The sequence below is a fragment of the Pseudophryne corroboree genome, chromosome 2, assembly GCF_028390025.1.
Source record: "Pseudophryne corroboree isolate aPseCor3 chromosome 2, aPseCor3.hap2, whole genome shotgun sequence".
NCBI classification, from domain to species: Eukaryota; Metazoa; Chordata; class Amphibia; order Anura; family Myobatrachidae; genus Pseudophryne; species Pseudophryne corroboree.
The window spans coordinates 163,266,205-163,281,270 of record NC_086445.1 but is presented as its reverse complement, the minus strand read 5'-3'; positions in this window follow the sequence as shown (position 1 = coordinate 163,281,270).

Below are 15,066 nucleotides of genomic sequence, written 5' to 3'. Positions count from 1 at the left end.
AACAGAGGCCGATATATGTGATGGCGCCCCCTGTGGGGCCGACACCAGAGTGGATAGAGAGGTAAAAGGTATTAACCGACAGTGTCAACTCCTTACATAAAAGGGTGGATGACGTAACAGCTGTGGGACAGCCGGCTTCGCAGCCCGCGCCTGCCCAGGCGTCTCAAAGGCCATCAGGGGCTCAAAAACGCCCGCTCTCTCAGATGGCAGACACAGATGTCGACACGGAGTCTGACTCCAGTGTCGACAAGGTGGAGACATATACACAATCCAATCCGTGACTTGATCCCGGCAATAAAAAATGTGTTATACATTTCTGACTTTAACCTCTATAAATGGGTTTTAGGTTTGGGGAGAAAAAACAGGCAGTGTTTTGTTCCCCCATCAGATGAATAAATGAAGTGTGTGAAAACCGTGGGTTCCCCCGTTAAGAAACTGGTAATTTATAAAAAGTTACTGATGGCGTACCCTTTCCCGCCAGGAGGATAAGTTACGCTGGGAGATATCCCCTAGGGTGGATAAGGCGCTCACACGTTTGTCAAAAAAGGTGGCACTGCCGTCTTAGGATACGGCCACTTTAATAGGTACCTGTTGATAAAAAACAGGAGGCTATCCTGAAGTCTGTATTTACACACTCAGGTACTAGACTGAGACCTGCAGATAGTGCTGCTGCAGCGTGGTTGGTGACCCTGTCAAACAGGGATAATAGTTGGCAAACATAAAAACATATTAAAGACGTTGTCTTATATATGGGGGATGCACAGAGGGATATTTTGCCGGCTGGCATCCAAAATAAATGTAATGTCCATTCTGTCAGGAGGGTATTAGAGACCTGTCACTGGACAGGTGATGCTGACTTAAAAAGCGCATAGAGAGCCTTATAAGGGTGAGGAATTATTTGGGGATGGTCTCTGGGACCTCGTATCCACAGCAACTGCTGGGAAGAAATAATTTTACCTCAGGTTTCCTCACAGAAAAAGGTACAGTCCTTTCGGCTTCAGAAAAGCAAGCGGGTCAAATGGCGCTTCCTTTCTGTACAGAGACAAGGGTAGAGGGAAAAAGCTGCACCAGTCAGCCTATTCCCAGAATCAAGATTCTTCCCCCGCCTCCTGTGAGTACACACCATGACGCGGGTGCTCCACAGGTGTAGCCAGGTACGGTGGGGGGCCGCCTCAAAAATTTCAGCAATTAGTGGGCTCGCTCACAGGTGGATCCCTGTTTCTTCCAAGTAGTATTTCAGGGGTACAAGCTGGAATTAGAGATGTCTCCCCCCAGCCGTTTCCTAAAATATGCCTTGCTGACAACTCCCTCAGGCAGGGAGGCTGTGCTAGAGGCAATTAATAAGCGGTATTCCCAGCAGGTAATACTCAAGGTGCCCCTACTTCAACAAGGACGGGGTTACTATTCCACACGGGTTGGGGTACCGAAACCGCATGGTTCGGTGTGACCCATTTTATATTAAAATCCTTGAACATAAAAAAATTCAAGTTCAAGATGGAATCGCTCAGGGCGGTTATTGCAAGCCTGGACGAGGGGGATTACATGGTATCCCGGGACATCAAGGATGCTTACCTGCATGTCCCCATTTACCATCCTCGCCAGGAGTACCTCAGATTTGTGGTACAGGATTACCATTATCAAGTCCAGACACTGCCGTTTGGACTGTACATGGCACCGAGGGTGTTTTATCAAGGTAATGGCCGAAATGATGATACTCCTTAAAAAAAAAAAGGGAGTTGTAATTATCCCGTATTTGGACAATCTCGTTATAAGGGCGAGGTCCAAGGAGCAGTTGGTAGTCGGGGTAGCACTATTTTGGAAAGTGCTACAACAGCATAGGTGGATTCTAAACAGTCCAAAGTCACAGCTGGTTCCTATGACACGTCTACTGTTCCTGGGGATGGTTCTGGACATAAACCAGAAATAGTGTTTCTCCCGGAGGAGAAAGCCAAGGAGTTGTCATCTCTAGTCAGAGACCTCCTGAAACCAAAATAGGTAGCGGTGCATCATTGCACGCGAGTCCTGGGAAAAATGGTAGCTTCTTACGAAGCAATCCCATTAGGCAGGTTCCATACAAGAACTTTTCAGAGGGACCTGTTGGACAAGTGGTCCGGATCGCATCTTCCGATGCATAGGCTGATAACCCTGTCTTCAAGGACCAGGGTATCTCTACTGTGGTGGCTGCAGAGTGCCCATCTTCAAGAGGGCCGCAGGTTCGGCATACAGGACTAGGTCCTAGTGACCATGGATTCCAGCCTTTGAGGCTGGGGGGCAGTCACATAGGGAAGAAACTTCCAGGGACTTTGGTCAAGTCAGGTTATTTCCCTACACATAAATATTCTGGATCTGAGGGCCATTTACAATGCCCTGAGGCCAGCAAGGCCTCTGCTTCAAAACCAGCCGGTACTGATCCAATCAGACAACATCACGGCAGTCGCCCATGTAATCAACAGGGCGGCACAAAAAGCAGGAGGGCGATGGCAGAAGCCACAAGGATTCTCCGATAGGCGGAAAATCATGTGTTAGCACTGTCAGCAGTGTTCATTCCCGGAGTGGACAACTGGGAAGCAGATCTTCTCAACAGACACGACCTCCACCCGGGAGAATGGGGACTTCCTCCAGAAGTCTTCCAATAGGATTGTACACCATTGGGAAAGGCCACAGGTGGACATGATGGCGTCCCGCCTTAACAAAAAGCTATAAAAGATATTGCTCCAGGTCAAGGGACCCTCAGGCGATAGCTATGGACGCTCTGGTAACACCGTGGGTGTACCAGTCGGTTTAGGTGTTCTCCCCTCTGCCTCTCATACCAAAGGTACTGAGAATAATAAGAAGGCGAGGAGTAAGAACAATACTCGTGGATGGCCAAGAAGAGCTTGGTACCCAGAACTTCAAGAATTTATATCAGAGGACCCATGGCCTCTGCCACTCAGTCAGGACCTGCGGCAGCAGGGGCCCTGTCTGTTCCAAGACTTACCGCGGCTGCGTTTGACGGCATGGCGGTTGAACGCCGGATCCTGAAGGAAAAGGGCATTCCGGAGGAAGTAATTCCTACGCTTACTAAAGCCAGGAAAGAGGTTACAGCAACTCATTATCACCGCATATGGCGAAAATATGTTGCATGGTGTGAGGCCGAAAGGGCCCCAACAGAGGAATTTCAACTAGGTCGATTTCTGCATTTCCTGCAAGCAGGAGTGACTATGGGCCTTAAATTGGGTTCCATTAAGGTACAGATCTCGGCTCTGTCGATTTTCTTTCAAAAAAGAACTCGCTTCAGTACCTGAAGTTCAGACATTTATAAAAGGAGTGCTGCATAGTCAGCCCCCGTTTGTGCCTCCTGTGGCACCTTGGGATCTCAACGTGGTGTTGAGTTTTCTTAAAATCACATTGGTTTGAACCACTAAAAACCGTGGATCTGAAATATCTCACATGGAAGGTGGTTATGTTATTGGCCTTGGCTTCTGCCAGGCGAGTATCAGAATTGGCGGCTTTGTCTTGTAAAAGCCCTTATTTGATTTTCCATATGGATAGGGCAGAATTGAGGACTCGTCCCCAGTTTCTCCCTAAGGTGGTGTCAGCGTTTCACCTGAACCAGCCTATTTGGTGCCTGCGGCTACTAAGGATTTGGAGGACTCCAAGTTGCTAGACGTTGTCAGGGCCCTGAAAATATATGTTTCCAGGACGGCTGGAGTCAGAAAATCTGACTCGCTGTTTATCCTATATGCACCCAACAAGCTGGGTGCTCCTGCTTCTAAGCAGACTATTGCTCGTTGGATTTGTAGTACAATTCAGCTTGCACATACTGTGGCAGGCCTGCCACAGCCAAAATCTGTCAATGCCCATTCCACAAGGAAGGTGGGCTCATCTTGGGCGGCTGCCCGAGGGGTCTCGGCTTTACAACTTTGCCGAGCAGCTACTTGGTTTGCAAAATTCTACAAATTTGATACCCTGGCTGAGGAGGACCTGGAGTTCTCTCATTCGGTGCTGCAGAGTCATCCGCACTCTCCCGCCCGTTTGGGAGCTTTGGTATAATCCCCATGGTCCTTACGGAGTTCCCAGCATCCACTAGGACGTTAGAGAAAATAAGAATTTACTCACCGGTAATTCTATTTCTCGTAGTCCGTAGTGGATGCTGGGCGCCCATCCCAAGTGCGGTTTATCTGCATTACTTGTACATAGTTATTGTTAACTAAATCGGGTTATTGTTGAGCCATCTGTTGAGAGGCTCTATTGTTTCATACTGTTAACTGTGTTTCATATCACGAGTTGTACGGTGTGATTGGTGTGGCTGGTATGAGTCTTACCCGGGATTCAAAATCCTTCCTTATTGTGTACGCTCGTCCGGGCACAGTACCTAACTGAGGCTTGGAGGAGGGTCATAGTGGGAGGAGCCAGTGCACACCAGGTAGTCTAAGATCTTTCTAGAGTGCCCAGCCTCCTTCGGAGCCCGCTATTCCCCATGGTCCTTACGGAGTTCCCAGCATCCACTACGGACTACGAGAAATAGAATTACCGGTGAGTAAATTCTTATTTTCTCTCGCTTAGACCTCACATCCCCCCTATTCCTATGTGAGGTCAGCAGCGCGTATCCTTCCCCCACCTACACCGGCCGCGGTGCTGATAGTGGCTGATGTTTCCTATACTGCAATTTACTGTTGTATCTCTCCAGCTCCAAGTATTCGCCTGCTGCTGGTGGGGATATCGCATAACGATTATAAACAAGGGCTGCACTGCGTGTCGTGTAAGCCTGTCGGAAGTGGGGGTGGAAGGTACACTGCCTGCTGCCAGTCACATGTGTTGCCCGCACGCTTATTTATATCATAAAGGGAGCACGATTGGCATAGTGGCTAGTATTCCTGCCTCACAGCCAGCGGGGGATTTCTCACTAGGCACTTGAGGCGCGCTCCTAGGGGTGACAGTTGCTGGGGGCAGCTCAGTAGGCTCCCCTCCATGAGAGAGCACTGCTAGGCTGCTGGCCAGATGTGTGTTTTTTTTATGGAATTATTACTTACATTTGTCACCAGGGCATACCTCCCAACATGACCCTCTCCAGGAGGGACAGAATGCTCTGCTTCTGGACTTCCCTCTTAATTTATGCTTGCCATCAGCTGTGCTGAAACACCTTTATTTTCCATTAACCTGTTCAAAACAGATGTCGGCATTCATAAATTAAGAGAAAGTCCAGGAACAGAGCATTGTGTCCCTCCTGGAAAGGGTCATGTTGTGAGGTATGCCAGGTGAGGGGAGTTGAAGTTGGGGTTGCTTTGGCCATCTGGAGTCATTGGGACCGTCCTGACGTAATGGGGGCTATTAATAATATTGTGCCTATTTGCAGCCTGACCTGTAAATTTGCCACTGCTAAAACCCATGGGGTAACACGTTCAATTACTGACCTATGCTCCCTGTGTGTAGAGTTTGTATGTTCTTCCAACATTTTTGGTGGGCGTGCCCTGGTTTCCTCCCACACAGCAGCAAGTAAAACATACTGTTAGATTAATTGGCTACTAACTATAAAAAAAAAAAAAAAATAGCTGTACCTGTGTCCAGGTTCACAAGGAAAATAGATTGTAAGTTCTACTGGGGAAGAGACTTGTGTAATATGTGTGTGTGCTACATAATTAACTCTGTATCAGGCAAGTAGTAGGGGTGGACATTGGAAGCCCATCATCGAATGGTGAGAAGGGCTTCCGCCATCAAATGCTTCCATCACGAGGATTTAATGGAAAGTCCATTGTAATGGTTGCCAAATGTGCAATACCTCTGCAGTGTAGACTGTAGACTGAGCCGGGCAAGTCTGTCAGTCACTAGTTGGAAGACAAGTGAACGTCATGAGTGACGAATCATAGCAAAGAAGCAGAGTAGACACAGCCAAAAGGAAGAGCCTCAGGATAACAATCACTAAGAAAAGGTACTGTAAGTGGACCTGCGTGGTGCTGCTAACAAACAGACAACTATCGAATCCTTATTCAATGGTGATAAACATCAGAATGCTGCCATCAAATAGTAAAGACACTACCATCGGAAGACAAACATCAATAGTTTGCAATAATCACATTCCAACGTCTATCCCTGGCAATGAGCAGCTGTGTCCCTGTAGCTGTGCTGGTGGGGTCTGCAGGTGTTTATAGTTCCACAATATCCGGAGAACTAAACGTCCTACAGCTGCACTGAGGAAGTGGAAGCTAGATGGTTAAATTCAAGTTTTAGTTGCCTGTCTTCCTCTAGATTCAGATGCCACATTTATTGACTTATTACCTATCCACTCATGTACTTTGGCAGTGACGACCAAATGGAATGGAATTTCTTAATAAATTCTAAGGAAGTAATTCTATTTAGTAATTGTATATTGTGTCTTCAGAGATATAGTAAATCAGGGGTCAGCTGGCTCTGCCTTCATTCCGCACAGAGAAATATAGTGTTATTAGGGTGTAAGCTATTGTTTAAGAGGCAGTTGACACCAGACAGAAAATTAAACCCCACCCAAGTCTGAGGTCATGTTTACCAAGAACCTTTCATAGTCGTGTATCTGCCTCAGTAAAACATTTTTGACTGTAATCTGTAGTGCATCTATCATGGAATATACGTCAGTGGTCTAGTACCGCATTGTTTTTCAGTGTGTATGGAAGTGTATTTTTTTAGTAATCGTCCTCAGAAAAGTTGATGGTCATCAATAAACATTTTACTGTATCATACAGCAATTGTAGCCATGTCACTCTGTGATATCTCTTTAGTTGTCGTGTCAGATTTTTAAATCATTATGCACAACTAATTTCTGCCGCGGGGTACACTGGGCTCCACAAGGATTGGACAATGGGGTGTAGAGTAGGATCTTGATTCGAGGCACCAACAGGCTCAAAGCTTTGACTGTTCCCAGAATGCACAGCGCCGCCTCTATTACCCCGCCTCCCTGCACAGGAGCTCAGTTTTGTAAGTCGGTGCTGCAGTAAGCAGGCACTTAACAGGGGTGCTGCTCAGGCAGCCCTAAAAAGAACTTTTTTGTGAAGAAAAAGAAGACTTCAAGGGCAGCAGCGGTGGTAAATGTCAGAAGACATTCACTGCTGCTGCTCCAGCACTCCCCAGCGGCGCTGTACACTCCCGAGCCCTGGTTGCCGGATACCTACAGCGGAGGCTCCAGTCTTCTTCACGTTAGACACACACGGCTGGGGCTCTCCAGGATCGCGTGGCCGCGCTTCGGGAGGTGGTAAGTGGGTCTTTATCGCGATCCGCCACGGTCAGTGGGAGGCAGGCCGCGCGCGCTGGCGGTGGACACTGTGGCAGTACAGGCGATCCCACTAGTTTACCAGGGCATGGGGCGCAGGTCAGGTTTTCTCTCCACAGTTTCTGACTCGGATACGGCTGATGGGGAGGGTAGTTCACATGTGGATGTTCCTGATCTTTTGGAGGCTATTAAATTAATTCTACAGATTACGGATGATCCCGAGCCATCCATCCCTCCTAAGAAACCAGATAGGTTCAAGCGTCAGAAGGTGGTTAAACAAGTTTTACCTCACTCTGACCACCTAGTGGATATACGTCAGGAACCCTGGGAAAACCCGGGTACGAAGTTTGTGCCTCAAAAGAAGATGCTGGCTCGCTATCCCCTCGCGCCAGAGCTGTCTAAGAATTGGGAAACGCCTCCTCCAATGGACTCACATGTGGCTAGGATGGTGGATTCCTCAGCTCTGCCTGTCACTACCATCACATCTCTAAAAGAGCCTATGGATAAGCGTGTGGAGGGTTGTCTAAAAGCGATTTACACCCTCACGGGTGCTGCGCAAAGGCCCACTATTGCAGCTACATGGGCTGCTGAGGCTATTGAAGCATGGGCCTTGGAGTTAGAAACTGTAATCTCCTCTGACCATGCTAGACAATGCTTATATATTGTCACAGCTTCTCGATAAAGAGGCGGCTTCGGATGCCGGTATCCTAGCAGCCAAGGCCTCTACTACGTCAGTCCTGGCTCGCCGGATATTGTGGCTGAGATCCTGGTCTGTGGATCTGGACTCTAGAAAAACCCTGGAGGTACTCCCTTTCAAGGGAGATATTCTGTTTGGGGAGGACTTAAATAAGATAGTGGCTGATTTGGCTACTGCCAAAACTGCCTGTCTGCCGAGTACCGTTCCTTCTGTGTCGAAGGCTAAAGATACGTCCTTTCGCCCTTCAGGTAAAGCAAAAGGTCAGGCGTACCACAAGCAGGCCCGCACTTCCAAACCTGGTAAGCCAAAGCCCAAAAGAGCCTGGGCTGCCCGTCAGCCAGCTTCCAAGACCGATAAGCCTGCCGCATGACGGGGCGGGCCTCCCCCTGGGGGATCCCAGGGTAGGGGCCCGGCTTCTAGGGTATACCCAGGAATGGTCGAAGACCACTTCAGATGCCTGGGTACGGGACGTCGTCACTCGAGGTGACGCCATAGCCTTCAAAAACCGACCCCCTCATCGATTTTGCCAGACAGACATCCCGTTGGACCAGACAAAGGCAAACACTCTGCATTCAGTGGTACAGACCCTCCTGGATACAGGATTTGTAGTACAGGTGCCTCTTGCTCAGAGGGGCCGGGGGTACTATTCTCCGCTGTTTCTAGTCCCGAAACTGAATGGGTCCTCCTGGCCAATTCTCAACCTCAAGGCATTGAACAGGTTTGTGAAGGTTTCCAAGTTCCGTATGGAAACCCTTCGCTCTATAGTTCTGGCCTTGGAACCTGGGGACCACATGGTATCCCTGGACATACAGGATGCTTACCTCCATATTCCTATAGCAGCGTCACATCAGCAATACCTGAGGTTTGCTATTGGCAACCTCCATTACCAGTTTCGGGCGTTACCTTTTGGTTTAACAACGGCTCCGCAAGTCTTCACCAAAGTAATGGCGGTGATGACGGTGGTACTCCGCCGTCAAGGGGTCAGGATACTGCCGTACCCGGACGACTTGTTAATCATGGCAAATTCCCCAGAACTTCTCCTACGTCATCTGGATATGACGGTCCGGTTTCTACAAGCCCACGGGTGGCTCATCAACTGGAAGAAATCCTCCCTGGTCCCTGCTCAGAGCATGGTGCTCCTGGGAGCGCTATTGGACACTCACAACCAGAGGTTGTTCTTGTCTCAGGAGAAAGTCCTGAAGCTTCAGGACAGGATTCGTTGCTTCCTTTCTCGTCTGCAAGTGTCGATACATTCGGCAATGCAGGTGCTAGGCCTCATGGTCTCGGCATTCGACATGGTGGAGTATGCTCAATTCCATTCTCGCCCCCTCCAGAGGCTGATTCTAGTCAAGTAGGACGGCCTGCCTCACCGGATCAGATCTCAAATGATCTCATTGACTCCGGAGGTCCGTCTGTCGCTGCTTTGGTGGCTTCGGGACCAACAATTGTGCAGGGGCCGTCCCTTCTGGATATCCAACTGGGTCCTGCTGATGACAGATGCCAGTCTAAGAGGTTGGGGAGCGGTGCTGGAGCAACACTCCCTTCAGGGTCGGTGGACCAAGGAGGAATCTCTCCTCTCGATCAACATTCTGGAATTGCGGGCGGTCTTCAATGCGTTGAACGTGGCCCAGCATTTGTGGCTTACATAAATCATCAAGGCGGCAATGAAGAAAGTCTCACGGTTTCTACGTTGGGCGGAACGCCATCTACCGACCATATCGGCAATAATCATTCCGGGAGTCCTGAATTGGGAAGCAGATTTTCTCAGTCGTCAGGACGTGCATGCCGGCGAGTGGGGCCTCCATCCAGAAGTGTTTCAACTCCTAGTGGAAAAGTGGGGTCTTCCAGATGTAGATCTGATGGCGTCTCGACACAATCACAAGGTTCCGGTCTTCGGAGCAAGGACAAGGGATCCTCAAGCAGCATTCGTGGATGCGCTGGCGGTGCCGTGGAGGTTTCGGCTGCCATACGTGTTCCCTCCGGTGTCACTCCTGCCCAGGTAATTCGGAAGTTCAAGCAACAAAAAGGAAATCTGCTTCTCATAGCTCCGGCGTGGCCCAGACGGCACTGGTTCTCGGACCTGCAAGGCCTATCGTCGGAGCGTCCACTTCTACTTCCACAACGCCCAGACCTCCTCGTTCAGGGCCCCTGTGTCTACCAGGACCTAGCCCGGCTGTCTTTGACGGCGTGGCTCTTGAAGCTTCCGTCTTGAGGGCTAAGGGTTTTTCTGAAGAGGTCATTAAAACTATGTTGCGGGCCCGGAAACCGGCTTCTGCTCGGATTTACCATAGGGTCTGGTATTACTACTTTGTTTGGTGCGCATCTAATAATTATGACGCTTCCAAGTTTAGTACAGCCAAACTTTTGGCTTTTCTGTAGCAGGATCTAGATTTAGGCCTGCGTCTGGCCTTCCTCAACGTTCATATTTCTGCCTTGTCGGTGTGGTTTCAGAGAAAAATTGCGACTTTACCTGATGTTCATACTTTCACTCAGGGTGTGTTGCGTATCCAACCTCCCTATGTCCCGCCTGTGGCTCCTTGGGACTTGTCGGTGATTTTGGAGGCGTTGCAGGAGCCTCCGTTTGAACCCCTGGGTTCATCTGACCTTAAGTGGCTTTCCCTTAAGGTGGTGTTCTTGTTGGCTATTGCCTCTGCTAGAAGAGTGTCGGATCTGGGTGCCTTGTCTTGTAGTTCCCCATATCTGATTTTTCACCGTGACCGGGCGGTTCTTAGGACTCGTCCCGGATATTTGCCTAAGGTTTCTTCGTTCCACCTTAATCAGGAGATTGTGGTTCCGGCCTTTGTCTCTCCTGATTTGTCTCCCAAAGAGCGGTCTTTGGATGTGGTACGGGCTCTCCGTATCTATGTGAAGAGAACTGCTTCTATTCGAAAATCTGATTCTCTTTGTTTTGTTTGGATTTCACAAACGTGGCTGGCCTGCTCACAAGCAGACCCTAGCCAGATGGATTAGAATGGTGATTGCACATGCTTATGTGAGGGCTGGTCTGTCAGCTCTGTTAAAGCAGAATATATATCTTACTTAAAACCCTTTAAGAGGTCTAAGAACACTGTACGCTATTGACGTATGGATTACCGTAAGGGTACGCACGTTGCGTAGCAATCGCTTAGCCGTAGTCGAGACGCTCAAGCGTCACGTTCGCTCACGGCCAAGAGATCACAGGCAGGCACACTATTGGCTGCCGACTAACGTAATGGTTCGCTATTAGCGTAGCGGACGCTCGGGACCACGAGGAGATCACCAGCGGCGCAGACGCTCACAATGTTAAACCTTTATAACTATACCATAAACAATGTACTTATACTGTAAATCCTTGCGTAGTGATAAGATGAGAATGCAACACTGTGTAAGCGGGTTTACACTAAAGCTGTTTGAGCGATAGAGACGCTCCTATTACCCACTGCAATATAATGAACACACAATACCGGTCTAAGGGTCTAACGCCTTTTAAGGAAATGAATGAACGTTCAAAAAGAATAATACAATACAAGTCATACACTACCAATATAACATAGACTACCTAACCAGATAACTACACATGAAATACAATATCAGTACAATAACTATATAAGAGAAACGAAAGAGAAGAGAGAGAGATATGGCTCACAATAACAATAAAGGCAATATGATTGCGGAGAAAACTTACGCTCAAGGGAAACAATCGCATGCGCCTCTGGATATCCAGCTCCCGATTATCAGCAATGAGAACCGTTGAAGAGAATAGAGAGCTGGCCCAGATCGGCTTGTCCTTTTATACCCTACACATAATACAGTACAATGGTCCTATATTCTTATTGTTCATTGGACACAGGAATTCCTCTTCGCACCATAACAAAAGGTCATAGGTTGATTCATACAGGTGGGCCGTGACCACCTCCAACTGCTCAGGTGGGTGGGAAACTAGGTTTCTTGCCGCATGGATAAGTGAGTGCAAATAATAGTAAAGTACATAAACTTCTTATGTCCATAACTATTCGCACGAGCGATTAATCCGCTTCAAACCAACACCGGAATATTGCTAATTAAATACTCTTCCGATGGATACTAAACACCACTGTATAATCCTTGTCTGACCCTTCGTATCAAACAAAGAGGGATCTCCTTGTCCATGAACATGCTACATTAACTAAACTTTCAGAATCTATCAAAGGGACCATGATCTACAAAATACATTATATGGTTAAAATATATATCGATTGAGTCGCCCGCTAGACGCATACAAACTCTACCGTAAATCCGCATATCGTGCGCCTGCGGGTGCACGCGACTGCGAGTATGCGCACGCACGGGAGAGCTCTTGCACGCGCAGCGGGAGCTCGCATGAGGTGCAAATATGGCAGTGTGCATAGTGATATTTTTCTGACTTTGACAGTCCACCCTTTGGCAGTCAACAATAACTGCCACTTCCTAAAACATTTCAAAACGAGAAAAATATATGTCAAGTGTAAATACATTTCCATGATTGGGTAAGGGAGGAGAGAAGAAGGTGTGAAAAGGGTATGACCTAGTGAGATAGCAGAAGCATGTGTGTATGAATCCATGTTTTGGGGGGTCATGTATCATCGTGCCGTACGTGTTTTAGATCAAGCTTCGAGGTATTGCGAAGTATACATTTGAATTCCTTCTTATCCCGTATTAAGGGTCTGTGGATGGGCTGTCAAACTTTACCGAGCTCTTTTCGGCTTTTGGTTGTAACAAAAATGGGGGAGCACATTTTAGTTGATGATACATGAATGGGGGAATATGTGATTGCTGATATCTGTGCTGGTATTCCCTATCGACTATGTGTGTTATTACCTGAAGGTTGTAGAGATGAAGATAAGACACAATTATGGTAAATGCAGTGGTATTCTATGTCAGGTTAATGAACATTTGTCGGTTGAAGTCTTGTTCGGTGTCTGTTGAATGCAGTCTTCTTTGGGCTTTTGCCAATAGGTGTGAGCAAAAGCTTTGTCAATGTCCATAGACTTACAAAAAGTGTTGGGCTAGCGTAAATTTAAAATTTCTAGGGGAATTGGGGGTCTATGGCATAGTTCATCAAATATCTGTGTATAAGGTTGTCAAAACTTCTTCTTTAATCCATCAGTTGTCTGTATACAGGCTCGTCAAATTCCTCGTCCAAGTGGGTCCTTCTACCTTGGAGAAAACGGAAAAACAGGTGAAAGAAACGGACCGTATAATCGCATTTTCATCACATCATTGTCTCTACCGTTGGGTCATAGATCAAATCCATTGGAATTACAATTTCCTCACTCCTTAAACTCATTACCCTGGTACTACGTTTGCACTTCATTAAAGCCTGACCGCATCTAAATATCAAGCCAATCGATATGACAACACCTAAGATACATAGGAGAAACTTCCCAACATCCATTATGACTCCTTGAGCCCATTCTCCTAAACCAGAGAACCAATTTCGCGGGTTCAACCATGACACCCAACCAGTCAGCTCATTACCCACAGCAGCAAGGGTGAGATTGTGTCTCCTGCGAAATTCCCACTTTAATTGGAGAATGTCATCCATCTTTTGGTCTATGACCTCGACCGGATCCTCGGTACTATTCGTAATATATGTGCAGCATTTCACGCCGTACTGCGTTGCCAGTGTGACACAATATCCACCTGTCACTGCCGTGAGATAATTGAGAACCATTCTATGCTGAACCAGTTCTGTTTTATAAGCTTGAAGCTCCCTTCCGGTATACCTAAAAGTGTCGTCATACATTTCAGTGATATTGTCTAACAAATTTGCGAGCGCAGATATGTATTTATAATTCAACACTCCTCTGGCGGTGCGAGTGATGTCTAACGCGAGTAGAACCTGAATCCCGGTGGATTCATGGATCATGTCAGAGGCCGGATGCTCTGTTCTTTCTATCAGGTGCCGTTTAACTACGTGCTCGTAATGAGTGTGAGTATAAGGAGCTTGGGCACTGCGGTGAATATCTTTCATTTTGGCATGTGATACAGTCATTACCTCAGGCAGTACTTTTCCAATATAACACAATCCTTCTGAGTTTGGGGCAAGCCACTTATACGCCTTCCTCCCGCATATGAAATATGCATCATCGGGGAGAACATATGGGACGGAGTAGGACATAACCATATTACACATCTTCCATGTGAAATCTCCTAACCCTAATTCTCCCATCTGTCTAGTACACGTATCAGTTTGTACGATATGTGCACAGTATCCTGGTGATACCTCTCCAACTCTCATAATCCTACTTCCTAGGGTATACCTATATCAGAAATATTTTCCACTACCAGCTATGTGGCGTATAAGCTCTGTATCTGTTGGCATTCTGTCGGCTCTGTATGAAAAGGTCATGGTTTGGTTACTCCATGACACTTCCCAATTTCCCGGCTTTCGGGGATTGGAAATGTTAAAACATATTAGGGACTTATCCACATGATATTGGTGGAGCTTCAAACTAGGAGGACTGGAGATATTAAACCTCCTGTCCACCGGCCTCCCACCACTTAGCTCAAGTACCTCCCCTATCGTTAAAGGAAATGGTACTAAGCCTGTTTTACTATGGCCTTGAGGTACTTGAGAGCATACCCAACAATCTGTCTGATTTAACACATTACCCACTAAGGAGTGATAGTCACTCAATGGATGCCGGTCCATGTGGATATTAAAACTGGATTGGCATTTCTTGATGCACCCATCCTCAACTACATTGTCACAGAGCCTACAGATACAGTTTTCTTCAGCTAACAATCCTTCACAATTCCTTCTATGGTCTATGTTATCGGATCGTTTTCTGATACTCGCCTTTGCTTGTTGATTATGTTGTTCTTGGGAAACTACGCCTCCATCTCTGTCATCAGAACCCATTCCAGAACCTCTCTCGACCTCCATGGTACTCTCGCCGGAACAGACTGCTCTGGTCAACATCATGGTCAACAGGAAAATCCGGATCACAGTCTCTTGGGGCAAGTCCATCTTAGAGGAGGAAATGGAGAAAAATGAGAAGGGGGAAAGAAATAATTGAGGGAGATGGGATGGGAAGTGGAGAAAAACAATAAAAGGGAACAGGGGATCGACAACTGCTTCCGATCTTATGATTTTTCAATGCTCGGGTGCCGCCTCAGTCCTCCTGGAACAGACACTCCAGTGATACAA